This window comes from Bufo gargarizans, chromosome 9 (genome assembly GCF_014858855.1).
Source record: "Bufo gargarizans isolate SCDJY-AF-19 chromosome 9, ASM1485885v1, whole genome shotgun sequence".
Lineage (NCBI taxonomy): Eukaryota > Metazoa > Chordata > Amphibia > Anura > Bufonidae > Bufo > Bufo gargarizans.
In genome coordinates this window covers 176,796,795-176,822,933 of record NC_058088.1, presented here as the reverse complement: position 1 = coordinate 176,822,933, position 26,139 = coordinate 176,796,795, and the positions used below count along the sequence as shown (strand labels likewise).

General features: G+C 44.7%; 1 protein-coding gene across 1 annotated transcript in view; it reads right to left on the bottom strand.

The window, feature by feature from the left end:
- The window catches only part of LOC122919843 (N-acetyllactosaminide beta-1,3-N-acetylglucosaminyltransferase 3-like), a 74,322-nt gene that overhangs the window by 9,251 nt on the left and 38,932 nt on the right, over positions 1 to 26,139 (bottom strand). The window lies entirely within an intron of this gene.

Here is a 26,139-nt window from a genome sequence, read left to right as displayed (position 1 = left end):
CTACCACAAAGTGCATGCTAGCCGCAGACACACTGCGGCTCCCATGGTGCGGCACGTCCGAAATGTGTTTATGTATCCTTACTTTAATAGCATTAGTAGTGCAGCCAACATACTGCAAGTGGCAAATCTTACAGGTAATCAGATATATAGCTGTCACGGTGGTGAGTGGGGAAATCCCCCCACTGTGCAATGTCCAAGATATACCGTAGCAACTATGCCTGGATGCTGGGATCAGGGAGAAGGTCACCTCCTAAAGCATCCTTAAATCTGGCCCTAATCTCCTATCTGTATGAGCTGACCCAGATGGTAGGAGAGCCCATACGCTGGAACCTCAGAACCCTGAAATACCTGAATATCCCTGAGGTTAGGAGACAGGGACAAGAGACAACCTAGGTTCATCCAAGACATGGATGAACCAGAGTCTCCACAGGCCTAGCTGCAGGGAAAAGTGGACGACTGAATACAACAGAGTTGGCAGGTAAGAACACCAGAAACACACTTACCTGCCGCAGCCACCACGACTGGAACCTGTGCATAAGTACAGGTGCCCACACACCAAATAGGACACCGTACAAACAACACTACACACCGGAATCCAGCACACCTGATACTGCCCAGGCCCCATACAGCAAGGTGCACGACAGCCCCAGGCAGCACTGCATCCAGACTTATGGTTCACCCCTCCGGGAAACCAGCCCCCTTCTGGAGGGACAACACACACAGGGAAATGTCTTGCACTCATGCAGGGACAAACACCAGCAACATCCCAGACATGCAACAACAAACAAGATGTACAACAAACCCTGAACATAAACCCACACCAAACATACAAGTGAGGTTGGGATACATAGAGGATACAAGGAAGACAAAGGAATGACATTGCTAAGAGACCTTGATGTCCAACAAGGTGGCCCTCAATGACTGGGCAGATGGAATAGCCACAGAATGGAGCATAGCTTCCAGCCCACAGCAAGGCTAGAGCACAACTCCCCTCCAAGCTACAAAAAAAGGCTAAATAGCTAGAAGAGACCACACTCTGATCTAACCAAGTCAGGATATTAACCCCACGCCCACCACACAGCAGGGAGACTCAACTTAAAGGGGAAGTGCACGTGGAAACCATAAACTACACGTTGCCAAAAGCAACGAGTCTGCACGGTAACCGCATCAATATGCCCGTGACAATAGCATATGTTGTATTGCAATTAAGGTATGACCTTATTGAAAAAACATTACCATTTGCGGTAGATCTAAATGATTTAGCCACCACAGTATGATCGCAACATATGCATTTACCATGTCCACATCTATAGCTGCCTTTCGTTGTTAACCAATTTGGCTGCAATAATGCTATGCGATATAGTGATATATATTTTCCCACTCTAGAATTTCTTTTGTGTTGAATATTAGTGTTTTTAGCTAATTAATTATATAACTTTTAAACAGAAGAGTTGCTGCATGTGATTGGCTGCATCTTATTTGGGTCACATGACAGCTCAATTAGGGGCACAGGAGCACTTTATATGCTGCCCTCAGTTGTGTCTTCAGCATGTCATGAGTAAGGGCTTATATACCGAAACGCGTGGACTAAGACTGGTTGGACTGGATGTTTAATTTTTAACCACGCTAATAAAGTACCGTTGAAAGTTTGCGAAATTGAGCTGGATGTTCGTTTTCTGTTTTGTATTTTATATATATAGATGATCAATTAATAAATGAAAGATTTGAGTGACATAGATAAGGTCTCTCTGGATTCCTCCAAATGAAGTGTGCCTGCCTGCAGTTATACATTAATCGATAGAGTAGTTGATTACTAAAATAATCAATAGCTGCAGCCCTAGTGTCAGAACATAGTAACTTAAAGGGGTTGTCCAGGTTCAGAGCTGAACCTGGACATCCCTCCATTTTCACCCAGGCAGCCCCCCTGACATGAGCATCGGAGCAGTTCATGCTCCGATGCTCTCCTTTGCCCTGCGCTAAATCGCGCAGGGCAAAGGGATTTTTCTGAGTTCCGGTGACATACCGGGTACTCTATGGGGCTGACAGGAACCCCGGTGACGTCACCGGCACTGATGGGCGGGATTTGGCTCTGCCCTAGCCAGTAAAACGGCTAGGGCAGAGCTAAAGCCCGCCCCTCAGAGCCGGTGACGTCACCGAACACACTGCTGGGCGGAAGTTACCGCCCGGCAGTGTGTTATTGAAAACACAAGAGCCCGTGCCCTGCGCGATCTATCGCAGGGCACTGGAGCGCATCGGAGCATGAGATGCTCCGATGCCAGGCTCAGGGGGGCTGCCGGGGTGAAAATAAGGGTATGTCCGGGTTCAGCTCTGAACCCGGACAACCCCTTTAAAGCAAATTTATTTTCAAAGTTTCTTTTTAAAACTAGCGAAGCATAAGAAAAACTATAATTGTCCTGACCCAAAGAATCAACGTAACATGTCCGTTTTAGCATTCATTAAAGGAAACATAACCTAAAAAAAAAACATGGCAGAACTGGATTTTTTTTTTCTGTTTCAGTTTTAGTACCCAATATGGTGAATTAATACATATACACATAGAATAATGGTGGAATCCAATAATTCTCAAAGAATAATATCACTAGATGCCCTAAAAAAAAATTGTATATACACATATATATACTGCAGTAGCTAGAACAGCCGGTTAGGGTTTTTAGGGAATATTAACTATCAAGGGAAGGAGTCCCATCACATTCCTGAAATATTTATATTTACCTGCTCCTTACCACTAAAGTCCTGCACGTTGGCTCCTGTTCCTCAATCTTCCAGTCCACGGTTTGTTTTTGTCTGGCCAGGGTATGGACACTTTGGGACACTTCACTGGTGAATCAGTCAGTAGCTGGAGTGGTGCACGTGGCTTTGTCCATGCACTGGTTGGATGAAAACAAGCCAGGGACCAGATGATGGAGGAAAAGGAGCAGGACCAAAGAGCTGGGGAACAGGCAAGTATTAATCTTTAAAGGGAACCGGGATTTTGTGTATAGAGCTGAGGACATGGGTTGCTAGATGGCCGCTAGCACATCCGCAATACCCAGTCCCCATAGCTCTGTGTGCTTTTATTGTGTAAAAAAACCGATTTGATACATATGCAAATAAACCTGAGATGAGTCCTGTCCCTGAGATGAGTCAGGAATAGGACTCATCTCAGGTTAATTTGCATATGTATCATGCAGTTTTGCAGCAGATTTCATCTTTCATTGGAAAAGGGTGAAATCCGCAGCTAAAACCGCAAACATAATTGACATGCTGCAGATTTGGAAATTTGTGGCACTTTTCTGTGGGTCCCTTCACACACAAATTTGTTCTGGCATTTTTTGCTCACTAAATAGGTTACATTTAGGGGTGGGGGGAGGGTTCCTTATGGAGGAGATCTAATAATGCCAAAATTAATTTCCAGAGCATCTCCTACTAACAGTCTGTGAACCCAACTGACCTATAGACTTCAATGGGTATGTTTGCTCCGCATCACGGACCAAAGTAGTGCATGTCTCCGCGATTTATCAGTGGGCCATGGTCAGTGGAAAACCACTGATGTGTGAACATACACATTAAAATCAATGAACATGTGTTCTGTCCATGGAAAATGTGGATAGAACGCATTAGGGTCAGAAGGGCCCAGGTTACTGAGTATGAGCCCCCCTACCATCAAGGCTGGCTCATACAGTTAGGAGGTCAGGGATTGGATTAGGGTGAATAAGGGGCCTGATGGGATACACCCAAAGCTATTAAAAGAGCTTAGCGGTGAACTAGCAAAACCATTAACATATTTATTTAACCAATCACTGGTAACAGGAGTCATCCCAGAAGATTGGAAATTAGCAAAGAAAGGTAGTAGGGAGGAATCGGGCAACTATAGGCCAGGAAGCCTGACATCAACAGTGGGGAAATGAATGGAAACCATACTGAAGGAGAGGATTGTGGAACATCTAAAATCCCATGGATTGAAAGATGAAAAACAGCATGAGTTTACTTCAGGGAGATCATGTCAAACTAATCTTATTGATTTTTTTGATTGGGTGACTAAAATAATAGATGGAGGAGGTGCAGTAGACATCGCTTATCTAGACTTTAGTAAGGCTTTTGATACTGTCCCACATAGAAGGCTTATCAATAAAGTGCAGTCTTTGGGCTTGGACTCCCATATTGTTGAATAGGTTAGGCAGTGGCTGAGGGACAGACAACAGAGGGTTGTAGTCAATGGAGCATATTCAGACCATGGTCTTGTTACCAGAGGGCTACCTCAGGGATCTGTTCTGGGACCCATATTGTTTAATATCTTTATCAGCGAAAAATTGCAGAAGGCCTCAATGGTAAGGTGTGTCTTTTTGCTGATAACACAAAGATTTGTAACAGGGTTGATGTTCCTGGAGGGATACACCAAATGGAAAAGGATTTAGGAAAACTAGAGGAATGGTCAAAAATCTGGCAACTAAAATTTAATGTTGATAAGTGCAAGATAATGCACCTGGGGCGTAAAAACCCAAGAGCAGAATATAAAATCAGTGATACAGTCCTAACCTCAGTATCTGAGCAAAGGGATTTAGGGATCATTATTTCAGAAGACTTGAAGGTCAACAGACAATGTCATAGAGCAGCAGGAAATGCTAGCAGAATGCTTGGGTGTATAGGGAGAGGCATTACCAGTAGAAAGAGGGAGGCGCTCATGCCGCTCTACAGAGCACTAGTGAGACCTCATTTGGACTATTGTGCTTAGTACTGGAGACCATATCTCCAGAAGGATATTGATACTTTGGAGAGAGTTCAGAGAAGAGCTACTAAACTGGTACATGGATTGCAGGATAAAACTTACCAGGAAAGATTAAAGGACCTTAACATGTACAGCTTGGAAGAAAGACGAGAAGAAAAACTGCTACAAGAGGACATAGTTTTAAATTAGAGGGGCAAAGGTTTAAAAGTAATATCAGGAAGTATTACTTTACTGAGAGAGTAGTGGATGCATGGGATAGCCTTCCTGCAGAAGTGGTAGCTGCAAATACAGTGGAGGAGTTTAAGCATGGATGGGATAGGCATAAGGCCATCCTTCATATAAGATGGGGCCAGGGGCTATCCATAGTATTCAGTATATTGGGCAGACTAGATGGGCCAAATGGTTCTTATCTGCCGACACATTCTATGTTTCTATGTTTCCTGCTCCCTTATCCCGGCATCCTGGCCTGGTGGCATTCCATTCTCCCCTGACATTGTACGGTGGGGGGGTCTCATCTACTCCCCGTCGTACCAGAAATTCAAATGCAAGCCATCTGTGAACTGGCGTAGATTTCCCCTAAAATTTATGCCACTTTTAGGCAAAGCTGTGTGAGGCCACGTCCTTCATCGCCCCTTCATTCCTTGCCATTTTTAACATGTGGCAAAAAGAGTAAAAATTATTGTGCAATTATGGTGTGTGCCATAATTTGCTAATTTTTCACACCATAACAGTAAAAAACTTAATAAATATTCATCACTGTTTGACGAAAATGCCACAAAACCATCTAAAAAGGTTATAATAACTGATTTGGTTTCACACATGGCTTTAAAAAAAAGCTACAGTTTTTTGTGAAAGTTTTTCATGAAGTTTTCGAAGCCAAATTTCAAAAGGCATGGGGAATATATAAGGTCGTCTACTTTTCCATTCATGGATTTGGTTAAAATAAAAAACTGCATACATTTAAAAAAAATATATATTTTAACGCCATATATGAAACTACCCCTGGGTGATAATAGTTTAAAATAACTACCCAACATGAACATTTGCAGGGACTGAACGGCAAAAGATACTTCATATCCTTTACACAAATCCACACAGGTAGACAGGCATCTGAATACTCTGCAATGTGAATGCAAATCTTGTGATCGTCAGTCACTGCATACTTTAAAAAGGTTTCTGTCCTTGTAAAACAAACCCTCATGCACACACTGCTTGCCTCGGCTTCTTCACATTGGCATTGTCTGCCCTAAATCAGTATCCAATAAACACAAATACAATAGATACAGGTACTGACAGAACAGAGCACAATAAATCCACTAAAAGCATACCGTGGTAACTACACGTTACTTGCTGCACTCCGGGATCTTGTCTGCTCACGTACTTTCATCCAAATGTAAAATGCTCAGCCGGTCTGGTTTCACAGATGGCAGTTTGCCAATAATCACAGATAGTAAAATCACACACCTATAAGGAGGAGCTTTGTACTGCTTGAAAATTGGGCCGTGTCCATCCTGGATCAATGCAATTTCTAATACAAACAGATCAATGAATATTTGGGTTCAGATGAGATATAAAGACCTTCATGACAAAGATCTGACTACTACTCTAGTCTACGCCTTTACCTGGATCCTCAGACACTTTCTACAGAATTGGAAGGAAGACGTAGGAGAAGGTTTATCTCGAGGAGAATTTTTATCCCCTTCGTGACCAAGCATAATTTTTTTTTTATTACTGTTGCATTCCAAGAGCCATAACTTTGTTATTTTTCCGCCTATAGAGCTGTATGAGGGCTTACTTTTTGCGGGACAAGTTGTAGTTTTTAATGTCCCCATTTTGGGGTATGCATAACCTTACTGATTAACTTTTATTAACTCTTTCCTAAAGAAGGTGGAAATAAAAACGCACCTCTGGCATTGACTTTTTTCATTAAAAATTTTGAGTTGTTCTCTTTGTGGCATAAATAACTTGGTGACTCTCTGGGTCAGTACGATTACAGAAATACCATAGGTAGAAATGTTTTTTAAGTTTTGTTACTTTTCCACAATAAAAACCTTTTTTTCAAAAAAGATTATGTTGCATCGCTGCATCCCAAGAAGAATAACTTTATTTTTATTTTTTTTATTTTAGTTTTGTAAAGTGACTTGTAGTTTTCGCTGGTGTGATTTCGGGGTACATAAGACACATTAAAGGGGTTGGTCACTTTCCGGCTACCGTTGATCGATGTGTTTGTAAGGTGACTATATGGCACTTACTAATACAGACTTTGTTGATATTCTGTGCCATTTGCTATATTTCATAAGCCCAAATTCTCTGGGCTTCCTGCATAGAGGTCCTGTCCATAAGATGGCCGCCAATGGAGAGTCATGTGACCAGACACATCACTCAGCCTCCTCCACTCTAACACATTGCACGTGCACTTAACTCCCCACAGTGCAAGTACAGATGGCAGGTGCCGGGGATTTGAATGGAGGAGGCATCACATGTGTAGTGTCCCACTAGGTAAAGGTGGGCACTACACAAGGGTTAATGTGTTTATTGCATTAATGTGATGTTTAATGTGCATTTCCCTGTGTTAGCTGGGTGTCAGGCCTGTCAGGGTGCAGTTTAGCCTCCCAGACGTTAGAGGGAGCTAGAGAGCCCTAGATATATATAGGTAGGCCCAGAGAGTCAAAGTATGCCAGGGGACTAGAAGTGCCACCTAGTCAGCCTGAAGCTCCTGAGGCTAAGCTTAGCTCAGTAGAGACACCCCAGTAGTAGGAGTGGACCTCCTGGGAGAAACCTGCAGCCACCTTCCAACCTAGCAGTAAGTAAGCTGAGAGGCAGAGGTACTGTGATATATAGAGCAAGTGTCAATACTGGAGGAAGATTTTGTATACCAAGGATTCAAGCCGGCAATTAGGCATCCGGGCCTTGGGATCCAGCCAGCTAGAATAGCTGTGAGGATAGAGCAGCATTGTACTGCAAAGCATTAACTGTTTACCCTCCAAGTATCTTGCAAGATTTAAACCTGCCGTATTGTAAAGTGAACCTGCTGTGCGTTATGTGCTGTAAAGAACATCACCATCATCTACTGTAACTGTCTGTACAAAGTTGGACTGTTTTCCAAAGTAAAGCAACGTTTGGTTTACCGTCTGTGTACTCTCGGTGTGCCACCGTTACAGGCACTGGCGTCACGACTCTTAAAGGGACCTTACCTAAGGCACTCAAAACACCTGCAACATCCAGGGCACCTCACATACCATCAGGTCTGGTCCCTACATCCAGAGTGTGCCCCAGAGGAACTAGTGTCTACCTCTCCTTCACTGTCGCATGCCTGCCCAGGGTTCTCCTCAGAAAAGTGAGTAACCCTCGTTTGCCCATAACCGTGACCTCACTATCGCTATACCCTGCAGGTCTGGCGTGCTGCATAAATTGGCGTCACGAACAGGATACGATCATTCCTGCGCCATTGCGGATACAAAAACTGTGTGTCGTTATTTGCCATTAAAGTGACCAAGCCCTAATTGTTTTATTGAAAAATTGCTGGGCCAAAGAGAACTGTAATAATTTGCGGTGTGAAGATTATATTGTATGGACTGTTTGCCGTTTGCTTAAGCCACCGCTTGCTGTCAGTGAATAGACAGTGATTTGCTCAAAGATGGCCGCTTAACCTGACTGGATTACAAGTGCGCCTCGTGGGACCTGTTTGGCGCGAAAAAGGACAAGGTGAAGTTACCGCCCAGCCAACAAGGAGGAAAAACGCCGCCCTGTCTGGAAAAAGGTACCGCCTACCCGAATCCCGGAGCTGCGAGAGGCCGCGCCTACTTGCTGACACTGTGCGTAGGTCTCCCAGCGAACGTAGCCACGCATCTCGCAAGACTTGGAGCGAGCACCACCGGAGTAAGTACTGACTTTAACCTTTTTGCCGGCCCCTTCCGATTGCTATACCGGAACATTCCCGACCCTTGCCAGGGTACCGGAGAGGGTCCCCTACTAGCGACAAAAGACTTGACCTGAAAAAAACTGACATTGTCGCTCCGGTCCGCTCCGCTGACATTTAAAGGGCCATACCCACCTAGTGACACCATGTCCGCACCTCAAGAAACAGGGCAGGTGACCCCAGTCGTGCCTTCTGAAGTGCCCGCAACCAACCATAGGGCACCTGCCGCCGCCGCACCGTCAAGCCCTCTAACCATGCCGTATTATTTTGGGGCCCCCTGGTTCCCACAATATTCAGGGGAAGCCCATAAATTAAAGGATTTTAGGGAGCAGATACTGGCCTTGTTCCGGCTTTACCACATATCTGCTGAACAACAAATGGAGATCCTCTTAGCTCAGTTAGAACAGCTCAACACCCCCATTGTACATTTTTGGACTTTAAAGAATTGGCCATTAGTATACTAGGCCAGAACCCTGCCGCAGGGCCAACAGCCACCCCTGAACCTCAGGCTTGTCAGCCAAAGACTGTCAATGTGGGACCCGCTGGAGTCAGTCAGGCCACCCAGGCTCCAGTCACAGATGTAGTGGCAGCACTAATGGAGCAAGTGAACCATCTAACTCTGAGCTTAGAGAAAGTATGCAAGAAAATAGAGGAGTGGGAGAGACCATTGTTACTGGAAGATGAAGGCCCTTTTCCTCCAAGACTCCTACCTGCATATAGAGATGTGTATCCAAAAGAACCTGATGGGCGACCGAGTTACCGGTCTAGAAGTAAAAAGCAGCCTATCTGCCACTATTGTAAGAAATATGGACATACTGAATCAATGTGCTGGCAGGTAAACCGCCCCTCGGGAGGTAGAACAGTAGGTCCAAAGGATCCAAGCTGGATGCCTAAATATGTAGGATCCCGTCCAAAAATTAAAATATGTATCAACGGGATACCCTTTGAAGCCCTGCTGGATACTGGGTCACAGGTCACCACCATTCAACGGCCTGCCTTTGACAAGTTCTGGGATCCAAGTCTCCTCACCCAGCCACCAGAGTCCTGGCTAGATATCATTGCCAGCAACGGTAAGCCAGTGAAAGTCCATGGGTATTGGGAACCTACTCTTCAGGTGGGAGAAGTCACCTTACCACAGCAAGGTGTGATTGTGGTACAAGCAGGAGATAAAGGAGGACACCCTGTGATCCTAGGGACTAATGTCCTTAAAAATTGTTACTCCGAAGTGCTTGACGCATTGAATCAAACTATATCTTCAGCCTCGCCTGCTTCCAGAAGAGTCATTCAAAAGACTTTCAGCGTGCTGTGTGCTCAACAAAGGTTCGCCAACAAAAAAGGAGAAATTTGTACTGTCCGGATCCGGGATAACCGGACGGTAATTCTGCCTCCAAATTCCCAGATCATCCTGTGGTGCCGTGCTGTGTTAGGGATCCAGGGCCAGGACTATCAAGCCCTAGTGGAACCTATTCAAATTGAGAATCATCCCTTCATACGGACAGCCAAGAGCCTGGTGACTGTGTCTCAAGGTAAAGTGCCTGTCCGTTTAATTAACTTTGGTGATCACCCTGTTACTCTTTTTAAACACTGCCCCGTTGCTCAGCTTTTCCAGGTGTCTTTCCAGTATTTAATATATTGTGTATTGTCATCATGTCTCTCAGTGGTAATGGTAGATTATTGTATACATGTGTTTGTTAGCTGGCTATGTTATTCTAAATGATGGTGTCTTGTCTTCCTATGTCATCACTTCCTGTATGTCATCACTTCCTGTATGTCATCACTTCCTGTATCCTTGTCTTGGGCCAGCCCCTTTTACACCTTTTGTTAGTCAATAAAGGACGGAGACTGGGCAAGGAGGAGAGGGGGTTGCTCAGAATTTCAATCAAAATGGTAGCACTTGGGTCTGTCTCTTACTGCACCTGAGCGAGAATGGATTTACCTTTTTCCCTACACAAACTTTGATGCGAGCTGATTAATATTAATATTTTTCTACAACAGTAGCAGCTATGCCTGGGATCAGGGAGAAGGTCACCTCCTAAAGCATCCCTAAATCTGACCCTAATCTCCTATATCAGTGTTTCCCAACCAGTGTGCCTCCAGCTGTTGCAAAACGACAACTCCCAGCATGCCCGCACAGCCAAAGGCTGTCCAGGCATGCTGGGAGTTGTAGTTTTGCAACAGCTGGAGGCACACTGGTTGGGAAACACTGTCCTATCTGTATGAGCTGACCCAGATGGTAGGAGAGCCCATACGCTGGAACCTCAGAACCCTGAAATACCTGAATATCCCTGAGGTTAGGAGACAGGGACAAGAGACAACCAGGTTCATCCAAGACATGGATGAACCAGAGTCTCCACAGGTCTAGCTGCAGGGAAAAGTGGACGACTGAATACAACAGAGTCGGCAGGTAAGAACACCAGAAACACACTTACCTGCCGCAGCCACCACGACTGGAACCTGTGCATAAGTACAGGTGCCCACACACCAAACAACACCAGACACCGGAATCCAGCACACCTGATACTGCCCAGGCCCCATACAGCAAGGTGCATAACAGCCCCAGGCAGCACTGCATCCAGACTTATGTTTCACCCCTCTGGGAAACCAGCCCCCTTCTGGAGGGACAATACACACAGGGAAATGTCTTGCACTCATGCAGGGACAAACACCAGCAACATCCCGGACATGTAACAACAAACAAGATGTACAACAAACCCTGAACATAAACCCACACCAAACATACAACAAGTGAGGTTGGGTACATAGAGGATACAAGGAAGACAAAGGAATGACATTGCTAAGAGACCTTGATGTCCAACAAGGTGGCCCTCAATGACTGGGCAGATGAAATAGCCACAGAATGGAGCATAGTTTCCAGCCCACAGCAAGGCTAGAGCACAACTCACCTCCAAGCTACAAGCAAAGGCTAAAAAGCTAGAAGAGACCACACCCTGATCTAACCAAGTCAGAATATTGACCCCACGCCCACCGCACAGCAGGGAGACTCAACATAAAGGGGAAGTGCACTTGGAAACCACAAACTACACGTTGCCAAAAGCAACGAGTCTGCACGGTAACCGCGTCACAATCAAACACCAATATGCCCGTGACAATAGCATATGTTGTATTGCAATTAAGGTATGACCTTATTATAAAATCATTACCATTTGCGGTAGATCTAAATGATTTAGCCACCACGGTATGATCGCAACATATGCATTTACCATGTCCACATCTATAGTTGCCTTTCGTTGTTAACCAATTTGGCTGCAATAATGCTATGTGATATAGTGATATATATGTTCCCACTCTAGAATTTCTTTTGTGTTGAATATTAGTGTTTTTAGCTAATTAATTATATAACTTTTAAACAGAAGAGTTGCTGCATGTGATTGGCAGCATCTTATTTGGGTCACATGTCAACTCAATTAGGGGCACAGGAGCACTTTATATGCTGCCCTCAGTTGTGTCTTCAGCATGTCATGAGTAAGGGCTTATATACCGGAACGCGTGGACTAAGACTGGTTGGACTGGATGTTTAATTTTTAACCACGCTAATAAAGTACCGCTGAACCTTTGCGAAATTGAGCTGGATGTTCGTTTTCTGTTATAGATGATCAATAGAGGGTTCTCCTCAGAAAAGTGAGTAACCCTCGTTTGCCCATAACCGTGACCTCACTATCGCTATACCCTGCAGGTCTGGCGTGCTGCATAAATTGGCGTCACGAACAGGATACGATCATTCCTGCGCCATTGCGGATACAAAAACTGTGTGTCGTTATTTGCCATTAAAGTGACCAAGCCCTAATTGTTTTATTGAAAAATTGCTGGGCTAAAGAGAACTGTAATAATTTGCGGTGTGAAGATTATATTGTATTATATTTTTTTATATTTACCTGCTCCTTACCACTAAAGTCCTGCACGTTGGCTCCTGTTCCTCAATCTTCCAGTCCACGGTTTGTTTTTGTCTGGCCAGGGTATGGACACTTTTGGACACTTCACTGGTGAATCAGTCAGTAGCTGGAGTGGTGCACGTGGCTTTGTCCATGCACTGGTTGGATGAAAACAAGCCAGGGACCAGATGATGGAGGAAAAGGAGCAGGACCAAAGAGCTGGGGAACAGGCAAGTATTAATCTTTAAAGGGAACCGGGATTTTGTGTATAGAGCTGAGGACATGGGTTGCTAGATGGCCGCTAGCACATCCGCAATACCCAGTCCCCATAGCTCTGTGTGCTTTTATTGTGCAAAAAAAAACGATTTGATACATATGCAAATTAACCTGAGATGAGTCCTGTCCCTGACTCATCTCACATACAGGACTTATCTCAGGTTAATTTGCATATGTATCATGGAGTTTTGCAGCAGATTTCATCTTTCATTGGTAAAGGGTGAAATCTGCAGCTAAAACCGCAAACATAATTGACATGCTGCAGATTTGGAAATTTGTGGCACTTTTCTGTGGGTCCCTTCACACACAAATTTGTTCTGGCATTTTTTGCTCACTAAAAAAGGCCACAATAGGTTACATTTAAGGGGGGGGGGGGGGTCCTTATGGAGGAGATCTAATAATGCCAAAATAGCTCAGCTGAAAATTAATTTCCAGAGCATCTCCTACCAACGTCTGTGAACCCAACTGACCTATAGACTTCAATGGGTATGTTTGCTTCGCATCACGGACCAAAGTAGTGCATGTCTCCGCGATTTATCAGTGGGCCATGGTCAGTGGAAAACCACTGATGTGTGAACATACACATTAAAATCAATTAACATGTGTTCTGTCCATGGAAAATGTGGATAGAACGTATTAGGGTCAGAAGGGCCCAGGTTACTGAGTATGAGCCCCCCTACCATCAAGGCTGGCTCATACAGTTAGGAGGTCAGGGATTGGATTAGGGTGGTGTTACAAATAAGGGGCCTGATGGGATACACCCAAAGCTATTAAAAGAGCTTAGCGGTGAACTAGCAAAACCATTAACATATTTAATTAACCAATCACTGGTAACAGGAGTCGTCCCAGAAGATTGGAAATTAGCAAAGAAAGGTAGTAGGGAGGAATCGGGCAACTATAGGCCAGTAAGCCTGACATCAACAGTGGGGAAATGAATGGAAACCATACTTAAGGAGAGGATTGTGGAACATCTAAAATCCCATGGATTGAAAGATGAAAAACAGCATGGGTTTACTTCAGCGAGATCATGTCAAACTAACCTTTTGATTTTTTTGATTGGGTGACTAAAATAATAGATGGCGGAGGTGCAGTAGACATCGCTTATCTAGACTTTAGTAAGACTTTTGATACTGTCCCACATAGAAGGCTTATCAATAAAGTGCAGTCTTTGGGCTTGGACTCCCATTTTGTTGAATGGATTAGGCAGTGGCTGAGGGACAGGCAACAGAGGGTTGTAGTCAATGGAGTATATTCAGATTATGGTCTTGTTACTAGTGGGGTACCTCAGGGATCTGTTCTGGGACCCATATTGTTTAATATCTTTATCAGTGAAATTGCAGAAGGCCTCGATGGTAAGGTGTGTCTTTTTGCTGATGACACAAAGATTTGTAACAGGGTTGATGTTCCTGGAGGAATACACCAAATGGAAAAGGATTTAGGAAAACTAGAGGAATGGTCAAAAATCTGGCAACTAAAATTTAATGTTGATAAGTGCAAGATAATGCACCTGGGAGGTAAAAACCCAATATCCGAGGAAAGGGATTTAGGGGTCATTATTTCAGAAGACTTTAAAGGGCTTCTGTCACCCCATTAAACCGTTTTTTTTTTTTCTTTACTAATAATCCCTACACTGCGATCTCATCATACATAAGCTAATTAATGATTTTCGTTCAGTAGAATTTGTTAAAAATCGATTTTTGAAATATGTAAATTACCTTGCTACCAGCAAGTAGGGCGGCTACTTGCTGGTAGCAGCCGCATCCTCCGATGGTAATGACGCCCCCTCTGCTTGTTTATTTAACAGATCCCGTCCGCTGGCCCTTTCTCTGCTGGCCCTGCCTGTTTTGATTCAATATCTGGCGCCTGCGCCGCGGCTGTACCTCTCTTCAATCTGCGCAGGCGCACTGAGAGGCGGCCGCTCGCTCCTCAATGCGCCTGCGCCGGGTGTAGATGTGACGTCATCGGCGCAGGCGCATTGAGGATGGAGCGGCCGAGCGAGTGGCCGCCTCTCAGTGCGCCTGCGCAGATTGAAGAGAGGTACGGCTGCGGCGCAGGCGCCAGATATTGAATCAAAACAGGCAGGGCCAGCAGAGAAAGGGCCAGCGGACGGGATCTGTCAATCAACAAGCAGAGGGGGCGTCATGACCATCGGAGGATGCGGCTGCTACCAGCAAGTAGCCGCCCTACTTGCTGGTAGCAAGGTAATTTACATATTTCAAAAATCGATTTTTAACAAATTCTACTGAACGAAAATCATTAATTAGCTTATGTATGATGAGATCGCAGTGTAGGGATTATTAGTAAAGAAAAAAAAAAAACGGTTTAATGGGGTGACAGAAGCCCTTTAAGGTCAACAGACAATGTCATAGAGCAGCAGGAAATACTAGCAGAATGCTTGGGTGTATAGGGAGAGGCATTACCAGTAGACAGAGGGAGGCGCTCATGCCGCTCTACAGAGCACTAGTGAGACCTCATGTGGAGTATTGTGCTCAGTACTGGAGACCATATCTCCAGAAGGATATTGATACTTTCAGAGAAGAGCTACTAAACTGGTACATGGATTGCAGGATAAAACTTACCAGGAAAGATGAAAGGACCTTAACATGTATAGCTTGGAAGAAAGACGAGACAGAGGGGAGATGAGAGAAACTGCTAAATACATAAAGGGAATCAACAAGGTAAAAGAGGAGAGCATATTTAAAAGAAGAAAAACTGCTACAAGAGGACACAGTTTTAAATTAGAGGGGCAAAGGTTTAAAAGTAATATCAGGAAGTATTACTTTACTGAGAGAGTAGTGGATGCATGGTATAGCCTTCCTGCAGAAGTGGTAGCTGCAAATACAGTGAAGGAGTTTAAGCATGCATGGGATAGGCATAAGGCCATCCTTCATATAAGATAGGGCCAGGGGCTATTGATAGTATTCAGTATATTGGGCAGACTAGATGGGCCAAATGGTTCTTATCTGCCGACACATTCTATGTTTTTGTATGTTTCCTGCTCCCTTATCCCGGCATCCTGGCCTGGTGGCATTCCATTCTCCCCTGACATTGTACGGTGGGGGGGTCTCATCCACTCCCCGTCGTACCAGAAATTCAAATGTAAGCCATCTGTGAACTGGCGTAGATTTCACCTAAAATTTATGCCACTTTTAGGCAAAGCTGTGTGAGGCCACGTCCTTCATCGCCCCTTCATTCCTTGCCATTTTTAACATGTGGCAAAAAGAGTAAAAATTATTGTGCAATTATGGCGTAAGCCATAATTTGCAAATTTTTCACACCATAACAGTAAAAAACGTAATAAATATTCCTCACTGTTTGACGAAAATGCCACAAAACCATCTAAAAAGGTTACAAAAACTGATTTGGTTTCACACATGGCTTTAAAAAAAAGCTACAGTTTTTTTTGAAAGTTTTTCATGAAGTTTTCGGAGCCAAAATTCAAAAGGCATGGGGAATATATAAGGTCCATTCATGGATTTGGTTAAAAGAAAAAACTGCATAACATTTTTTTGAAAATTTTTTTAACGCCATATATGAAACTACCCCTGGGTGATAATAGTTTAAAATAACTACCCAACATGAACATTTGCAGGGACTGAACGGCAAAAGATACTTCATATCCTTTACACAAATCCACACAGGTAGACAGGCATCTGAATACTCTGCAATGTGACTGCAAATCTTGTGATCGTCAGTCACTGCATACTTTAAAAAGGTTTCTGACCTTGTAAAACAAACCCTCATGCACACACTGCTTGCCTCGACCTAAACGGCTTCTTCACATTGGCATTGTCTGCCCTAAATCAGTATTCAATAAACACAAATACAATAGATACAGGTACTGACAGAACAGAGCACGATAAATCCACTAAAAGCATACCGTGGTAACTACACGTTACTTGCTGCACTTCGGGATCTTGTCTGCTCACGTACTTTCATCCCATAGAAGATAAAGCAGACAAACGTCTCTGTGTCCTAAGCCAAATGTAAAATGCTCAGCCGGACTGGTTTCACAGCTAGCAGTTTGCCAATAATCACAGATAGTAAAATCACACACCTATAAGGAGGAGCTTTGTACTGCTTGAAAATTGGTCGGGCCGTGTCCATCCTGGATCAATGCAATTTCTAATACAAACAGATCAATGAATATTTGGGTTAAGATGAGATATAAAGACCTTCATGACGAAGATCTGACTACTACTCTAGTCTACGCCTTTACCTGGATCCTCAGACACTTTCCACAGAATTGGAAGGAAGACGTAGGAGAAGGTTTATCTCGAGGAGAATTTTTATCCCCTTCGTGACCAAACCTTTTTTTATTACTGTTGCATTCCAAGAGCCATAACTTTGTTATTTTTCCACCTATAGAGCTGTATGAGGGCTTACTTTTTGCGTGACAAGTTGTAGTTTTTAATGTCCCCATTTTGGGGTACGCATAACTTTACTGATTAACTTTTATTAACTCTTTCCTGAAAAGGGGGGGGTGGAAAAAAAAATGCACCTCTGGCATTGACTTTTTTTTTATTTTAAATTTTGAGTTGTTCTCTTTGTGGCATAAATAACTTGGTGACTCTCTGGGTCAGTACGATTACAGAAATACCATAGGTAGAAATGTTTTTTAAGTTTTGTTACTTTTCCACAATAAAAACCTTTTTTTCAAAAAAGATTATGTTGCATCGCTGCATCCCAAGAAGAATAACTTTATTTTTATTTTTTTTATTTTAGTTTTGCAAAGTGACTTGTAGTTTTCGCTGGTATGATTTTGGGGTACATAGGACACATTAACCACTTCAACCCCGCTAGCTGAAACCCCCTTAATGACCAGGCCACTTTTTACACTTCTGCACTACACTACTTTCACCGTTTATCGCTCGGTCATGCAACTTACCACCCAAATGAATTTTACCTCCTTTTCTTCTCACTAATAGAGCTTTCATTTGGTGGTATTTCATTGCTGCTGACATTTTTACTTTTTTTGTTATTAATCGAAATGTAACGATTTTTTTGCAAAAAAATGACACTTTTCACTTTCAGCTGTAAAATTTTGCAAAAAAAACGACATCCATAGATAAATGTTTCGCTAAATTTATTGTTCTACATGTCTTTGATAAAAAAAAAAATGTTTGGGTCAAAAAAAATGGTTTGGGTAAAAGTTATAGCGTTTACAAACTATGGTACAAAAATGTGAATTTCCGCTTTTTGAAGCAGCTCTGACTTTCTGAGCACTTGTCATGTTTCCTGAGGTTCTACAATGCCCAAACAGTATAAAAACACCACAAATGACCCCATTTCGGAAAGTAGACACCCTAAGGTATTCGCTGATGGGCATAGTGAGTTCATAGAACTTTTTATTTTTTGTCACAAGTTAGCGGCAAATGATGATTTTTTTTTTTTTTTCTTACAAAGTCTCATATTCCACTAACTTGCGACAAAAAAAAAAAATTCTAGGAACTCGCCATGCCCCTCACGGAATACCTTGGGGTGTCTTCTTTCCAAAATGGGGTCACTTGTGGCGTAGTTATACTGCCCTGGCAATTTAGGGGCCCATATGTGTGAGAAGTACTTTGCAATCAAAATCTGTAAAAAATGACCAGTGAAATCCGAAAGGTGCACTTTGGAATGTGGGTCCCTTTGCCCACCTAGGCTGCAAAAAGGTGTCACACATCTGGTATTGCCGTACTCAGGAGAAGTTGGGGAATGTGTTTTGGGGTGTCATTTTACATATAACCATGCTGGGTGAGAGAAATATCCTGGCAAAAGACAACTTTTCCAATTTTTTTATACAAAGTTGGCATTTGACCAAGATATTTATCTCACCCAGCTCGTATGCCCTGGCAAACCCGATTTCTCCATTCACATCAATCGATGTGGATGAATAAATCATTGCCGGGATTTTTTATTATTTTTTTATATACAAAGTGTTTGCCAAAGCATAGGAACGCCGCCTCCTCCTCAGCTTGTATGCCTTGGCAAACGTATCTTTTACTGCAGAGGAGAAATCTCGTCTTGCAGCGCCGAATACACCGACTTGTGTGTAATATGACAGCAGCGCAATGCTTCTGTCAGAATGCACATCAGTGCTGCAGCTAGTCGATCGGTTGGTCCACCTGGAAGGTAAAAAAAAAAAAAAAAAAACAGGCCGCAACGCAATAATTTTATTAACTTTGGAACAGAACATATAAACTTTTTATGAACTAAACATTAACCTTTTTGCTTACTGGTGTTTGTCCCAGGTGAAAGGAGACGTTTGCAGCAGCTGTATGTGAATAGGCCCTAATGGCCCTGTGTGCCTGTCCTGGTGAGATGTGATCCCTATGCTAGGTGTACCTATGTGTGGTACTTCCGGAAACACTCTCCAAAGCATAGGGCAGGGTGGTCAGGACAGTCAGGACAGAAATAGCGGGTGTCACGCCTTATTCCACTCCTGCTACAGACACGACATTTTTTTCGGGGTGGCGGTCGGTTTGAGGTACCAGGAACGACACTGGGGAAATGTCGCTCGTGTAGACGGCTAACTACACTGGTGGATGGGGCCACGGAACCTCCTGGGTACAGGAGGTTCGCGATGATCTCTTCCTGAAATTTGAGGAAGGATCCAGTTCTCCCAGCCTTACTGTAGAGAACAAAACTATTATACAGAGCCAATTGAATTAAATATACAGACACCTTCTTATACCAGCGTCTGGTTCTGCGGGACACTAAATACGGAGCCAACATCTGGTCATTGAAGTCCACCCCTCCCATGTGAAGGTTATAGTCGTGGACTGAGAGGGGCTTTTCAATGAGACGGGTTGCTCGCTCAATTTGTATTGTCGTGTCTGCGTGAATGGAGGAGAGCATGTAAACGTCACGCTTGTCTCTCCATTTCACTGCGAGCAGTTCTTCGTTACACAATGCAGCCCGCTGCCCCCTTGCAAGACGGGTGGTAACGAGCCGTTGGGGGAAGCCCGCGCGACTAGTTTGCGCGGTGCCACAGGCGCCAATCCGTTCTAGAAACAAATGCCTAAAGAGGGCCACACTTGTGTAAAAATTGTCCACATAAAGATGGTACCCCTTGCCGAATAAGGGTGACACCAAGTCCCAGACTGTCTTCCCACTGCTCCCCAGGTAGTCAGGGCAACCGACCGGCTCCAGGGTCTGATCTTTTCCCTCATAGATCCAAAATTTGTGGGTATAGCCTGTGGCCCTTTCACAGAGCTTATACAATTTGACCCCATACCGGGCGCGCTTGCTTGGGATGTATTGTTTGAAGCCAAGGCGCCCGGTAAAATGTATTAGGGACTCGTCTACGAAGATGTTTTGCTCAGGGGTATACAAATCTGCAAATTTCTGGTTGAAATAGTCTATGAGGGGCCGAATTTTGTGGAGCCGGTCAAAAGCAGGGTGGCCTCTGGGACGGGAGGCGGTGTTGTCACTAAAGTGCAGGAAACGCAGGATGGTCTCAAAACGTGCCCTGGACATAGCAGCAGAGAACATGGGCATGTGATGAATTGGGTTCGTGGACCAATATGACCGCAATTCATGCTTTTTAGTTAGACCCATGTTGAGGAGAAGGCCCAGAAAAATTTTAATTTCGGAAACTTGGACTGGTTTCCACCGGGAAGACTGGGCATAAGAGCTTCCCGGGTTGGCGGATATAAATTGTGTGGCATACCAATTTGTTTCGGCCACGACTAAGTCCAAGAGCTCCGCAGTCAAGAACAGCTCAAAAAATCCCAGGGCCTAACTGATCTGAGCTGTCTCAACCCGAACTCCAGACTGGGCGGTGAAAGGGGGAACTACAGGTGCGGCTGAAGTTGGGGACTGCCAATCAGGGTTTGCCAGCACCTCAGGGATTCTAGGGGCTCTACGGGCACGTCTTTGCGGTGGCTGCGACGGGGTCACTACTGCTCGTGCCACCGTACCAGCTTCAACTGCCCTTCTGGTGCTCGCTACTTCACCAGGTTGTACGGCAGTGCTGGTACTAGGTCCAGGAAGGGCTGGGCTGCTGGTGTATGCCTCACCACGTAATCCGACAGCACCATCCCCACTCTGCTGCTCTTGAAGCGGATCCTGCGCAACCTGCGGTCTAGCGACAAGGGGCCCGGTACGCCTGGTGCTATCAGGGACCTCAGCCTCCTCGTCCGAACTTTGGGTCAGAGAGCCACTGCTTTCTACAGGTTCGTATTCTGACCCGCTAGATTCATCAGATGAGGGTTCCCATTCCTCATCCGACTGGGTCAGAAGCCTGTAGGCCTCTTCAGAAGAATACCCCCTGTTTGACATGTGGGCAACTAAATTTAGGGGTATTCCCTGAGACTACCCAAGAAAAAAAAAGCAAGCCTGTCTTACAAATGGGAGGCTAGCGAAGTACCGGAGGCTGCTGCGGTTGATAAAAAATATCAAAACAGATTTATTTATCGCCGCAGCGCGTGTAAAGTGAATGTGCAGTGATCAAAAAAAATAAAAAATGTTGTCACTGCGGTGGGGCGGGCGTGGGTGAACGCACGTGTGGGCGACCGATCAGGCCTGATCGGGCAAACACTGCGTTTTGGGTGGAGGGAGAACTAAAGTGACACTAAAACAATTATAGATCTGACCGTGATCAGTTTTGATCACTTCCAGATACTATAAAAGTACAAATGCTGATTAGCGATACGCTAATCAGCGAATAAGGGACTGCGGTGCGGTGGGCTGGGCGCTAACCGATCCCTAAACTACCTAACCAAGGGGCCTAAACTATACCTAAAACCTAACGGTCAATACCAGTGAAAAAAAAAAAGTGACAGTTTGCACTGATCACTTTTTTCCTTTTCACTAGTGATTGACAGGGGTGATCAAAGGGTTAATTGGGGTTCAGGGGGGTGATCTGGGGGCTAAGTGTGGTGTTGGTGGGTAGTCACAGTGATGTGTGCTCCTCTACTGGAACCAACCGACGAAAAGAAGGAGCAGAGGAGCACAGCAGCCATATAACCACATCATATTTACTAAATATGATGTGTTATCTGGCTGCTAATTCGTTTTTTTGAAAATCAACAACCTGCCAGCCGTGATCATTGGCTGGCAGGTTGATGACGAACTTGTCTTTTAAATTTTGCCGGCCCGCGATACGCATGCGCGGGCCGGCTTTCCCCGAAATCTCGCGTCTCGCGAGAGGACGCACCGGCGCGTCCACCCAGAGGAACAGGACCGCCGCAAAGACGCGGTCCTGAGCAGGTTAAAGGGGTTGGTCACTTTCCGGCTACCGTTGATCGATGTGTTTGTAAGGTGACTATAAGGCACTTACTAATACAGACTTTGTTGATATTCTGTGCCATTTGCTATATTTCATAAGCCCAAATCCTCTGTGCTTCCTGCATACAGGTCCTGTCCATAAGATGGCCGCCAAAGGAGGGTCATGTGACCAGACACATCACTCAGCCTCCTCCACTCTAACACATTGCACGTGCACTTAACTCCCCACAGTGCAAGTACAGATGGCAGGTGGCGGGGATTTGAATGGAGGAGGAGGCATCACATGGAGGTAATTTGCCTTGTCACATGACCTTCCATCAGCAGCCATCTTATGGACAGCACAAAAGACTTTAAGGGGGCATACCTTTTAAAATATAGAAAATAGTGCAGAATTTCAACAAAGGCTATATTAGTAACTGCCATATAATCTTACAAAACACATCTTATAACAGTAGTGGCCAAAACCTTTAATTGCGTTTTTATTGTAGTTTTTCTTCTTTCGTTTTTACTGTGTCAACATTAGTGATGAGCGGCAGGGGCAATATTAGAATTCGCTAATATTTTGCTAATATTTTTGAGAATATTCATAATATATTCGCAAATTCGAGATTACATTCTTGATTGCGAAAATCGGCAATGTATTATTTGCGTAATGCGTGCGACATACCGGCGTGGGTCACTTATGCAAAAAATTTTAAGCTGGTATAAGTTTCCTGAGACTGGAGAAAATGGTTGGCACGGCAGAACATTAGAATAGCTTTATATGCAGATAGAGTGCACCAATATATTTGCGAATTTTTTGGGCAATTAATGAGGCGCATATTTTCCTATCTTTGAACGGAACGGGAAAACGGAAGGCATACGGAGTACCTTCGTGTTCTTTTTTGCGGACCCATTGAAATGAATGGTTCAGTATATGGTCCTGTATACAGAACGCAAAAAACGGAACGTAAACAGGAAAAAAAGGTCTTACGGACAAGGATAGGACTGTTCTATCAGTGGCCAGCTGTTCCATTCCGCAAAAAACGGAATGCACACGGACATTATACGTATTTTTTGCGGATCCGTTTTTTGCGGACCGCAAAATACTAAAAAAGAGACAATTCCTTCGACCATTGCCAGTGCTGTGCCAGTAATTCGAACCAGGTTTCGGCATTGCGGGCGCAGCTGGCATAGAATCTTCTAGACACGCAGGTGGCTAGAATAGAGTCACAGTTAGTAGAGCTGCAGAGGCAGAAGGAGGAAATTGAGGCTCAGGTGACTCAGTCGTATGCTGAGATCAAGGCCTTTAAGGAACGGACTGCCTCTACTAATGTGATGGTAGACAAATTGAATGACGAGGTTGCTGTTAGGTCCCAGCTGATCACTGGCATGCAACATGTCATCGACAATTTTTCCAAAATGGTGCTGGTCTTTTCTTTTTCCTTAAAGTCAGGGCTAGAATCTCCCCAAATTTTGCCCTGTCCAGGGCAAAAAGGGGGGAGATCAGTCTGTGATAGGCCAAGTCTCCCAAAGTTTGAGCCTATTCATAATAACAGAAATTGTTCCATGACTTTGGGAAAAATAAATATTGGGAAAAGTGCGTCCCTGGGGATGGAACAGTTCAAAAGAAGGGACCATGACCGCAGTGTAGACAGACCTAAGCCATGCAGGGCAAACATCAGATGTTTCGCGTGGGCTGGCTTAGGTCACATAGCGAAGCATTGAAAAACAGGTAAGCACAAAATACTCAGGACAGGAAGCCAGGTTAGGTGTTTCAGGTGTGGAAACAAAGGACACATTGCAAGGAACTGCCCTTGTGCAAGTAATTGCAGTGTGTCCAGTAGTAGTAGCCAGGTAACAAATGGTGCAGTGGGGCCTAGTCAGCTTGGCCATAAAGGGATTACCTCTCAGCAGCATACGCCTCCCCAGTAGAAATGTTGCGAACATAAAATTTTCAGTTCGCGAACGGCAAACGCAAATTTCCACAAATGTTCGCGAACGGGCGAACCGCCATAGACTTCAATAGGCAGGTGAATTTTAAAACCCACAGGGAGTCTTTCTGGCCACAATAGTGATGGAAAAGTTGTTTCAAGGGGACTAACACCTGGACTGTGGCATGCCGGAGGGGGATCCATGGCAAAACTCCCATGGAAAATTATGTAGTTGACGCAGAGTCGGGTTTTAATCCATAAAGGGCATAAATCACCTAACATTCCTAAATTGTTTGGAATAACGTGCTTTAAAACTTAAGGTATGATGTTGTATCGATCAGGTAGTGTAACGGTTACGCCCGCTTCACAGTGACAGACCAAACTCTGACAGACCAAACTCCCCGTTTAACGCACCACAAACAACCGCAAACAGTCCATTTGCACAACCGCAAACTCCCCATTTGCACAAGGTTGGATACTAAGCTAGCCATGTCTCGTTCCTTGTCCTCACTGACGTCATTAAAGGTCTCTTCCTCCACCCAGCCACGTACAACACCAAGGGTCCCCGAAAGGTGACAACAAGCCCCCTGGGACGCCTGCTGTGGTTGGTCTTCCACCTCCTCAAAGCCACCTTCCTCCTCTGACTCCTCTTCTTCAGACTCCTCTCTCTGCGTTGCCGCAGGTTCAGCAATCGACGACGACAAGGCTGCTTCTGGTGGTGATGGTGACCACAACTCTTCCTCTTCATGCTCATCTACGGCCTGATCCAGCACTCTTCGCAGGGCACGCTCCAGAAAAAACGCATATGGAATGAGGTCGATGATGTTGCCTTGGGTTTGACTGACCAGGTTTGTCACCTCCGCAAAAGGACGCATGAGCCTACAGCCATTGTGCATGAGCGTTCAGTAACGCGGCCAAAAAATACCCAGCTCCGCAGAGGCTGTCCTCTTTTTTTTTATTAAAAAAATCTGTTCTTACCAGTTTAATCTCGGTTTTGTCCCCTATCAGGGGCCGATGTATGGAATAGATTTTAGGAACCAGGAGATGGAAAAAGATGGTTGGTGGATCCTCTTACTTCCAATTTGGGGCACTGCGCGTGCGCCGTGCAATGTACTGTGCCACCCTATATGAGTGGTGTGTTAAGTAGTACTATTCCTATCAGTTTAATCCCTGTTACGTCCCCTATCAGGGGACGTGTATGGAATAGATTTTAGACAACCGCAAAGAGTTGACACACTCATGACATAAATTTTATTCCTCTATGCGTCAATCTTGGTGTAGTGATGACTGTGCTCGTGCGCACGTTTGGGAGCTTGCAGGCAATGGCGGTTTTTGAAAGCCTATGTTCGTGCTGAGGTAGTTCAGTGACAGTTAAGTGACCCAGAAAACAATGATTCTGCAGTGTGGGCCCATTGTTGGCCTAGTAGGCTTTAATGATCAACTTAGATGATCACAAAGAAAATTTATGTTTTTTCTATGCAAAATTATCCAGCCGATCGCTTTTGGTCTGTTTACAATGAAGCAACGACCTTATCATCTGGGGTGTGCCAACATTGCCAACACACTCATAGAGGTGATCGCTTCATTGTGATACGCAAGCCCCTTCACCACAACAAGGTAACGATCACAAAGGGGAATTGACACATGTATGTGCCTTTTTTTGTTTTGTTTTTGCAGCCACAGTGCAGCACCAGAGGCCAGAAAAATTAGGCATGTACACATGCCTGAAAAATCTGGTATTGTTGCAGCCGCTGTAGCAGCAGCCGGAAAAATGTATGCTTTCCAGGCAGAAAAGTGCCCTAAAACATTGCGGCTTCAACCCTAGTTGGTGGCAGAGAAGTCACGCAAGTCATCCGGCATGCAGAGATAAAATACAGCAGCGGGTGGACCATTTTTAGCCCAAGGCAGCTCATCTCATCAGGCCTTTTTTACTCAAATGCATCCCCCACTGTCAGTCCCTTCGGGATCCATGCCTTATTCATCTTAATAAAGGTGAGGTAATCTAGACTTTTTTGACCGAGGCGACTTCTCTTCTCAGTGACAATGCCTCCTGCTGCACTGAAGGTCCTTTCTGACATGACACTTGAAGCGGGGCAGGCCAGAAGTTCTATCGCAAATTGGGATAGTTCAGGCCACAGGTCAAGCCTGCACACCCAGTAGTCAAGGGGTTCATCGCTCCTCAGAGTGTCGATATCTGCAGTT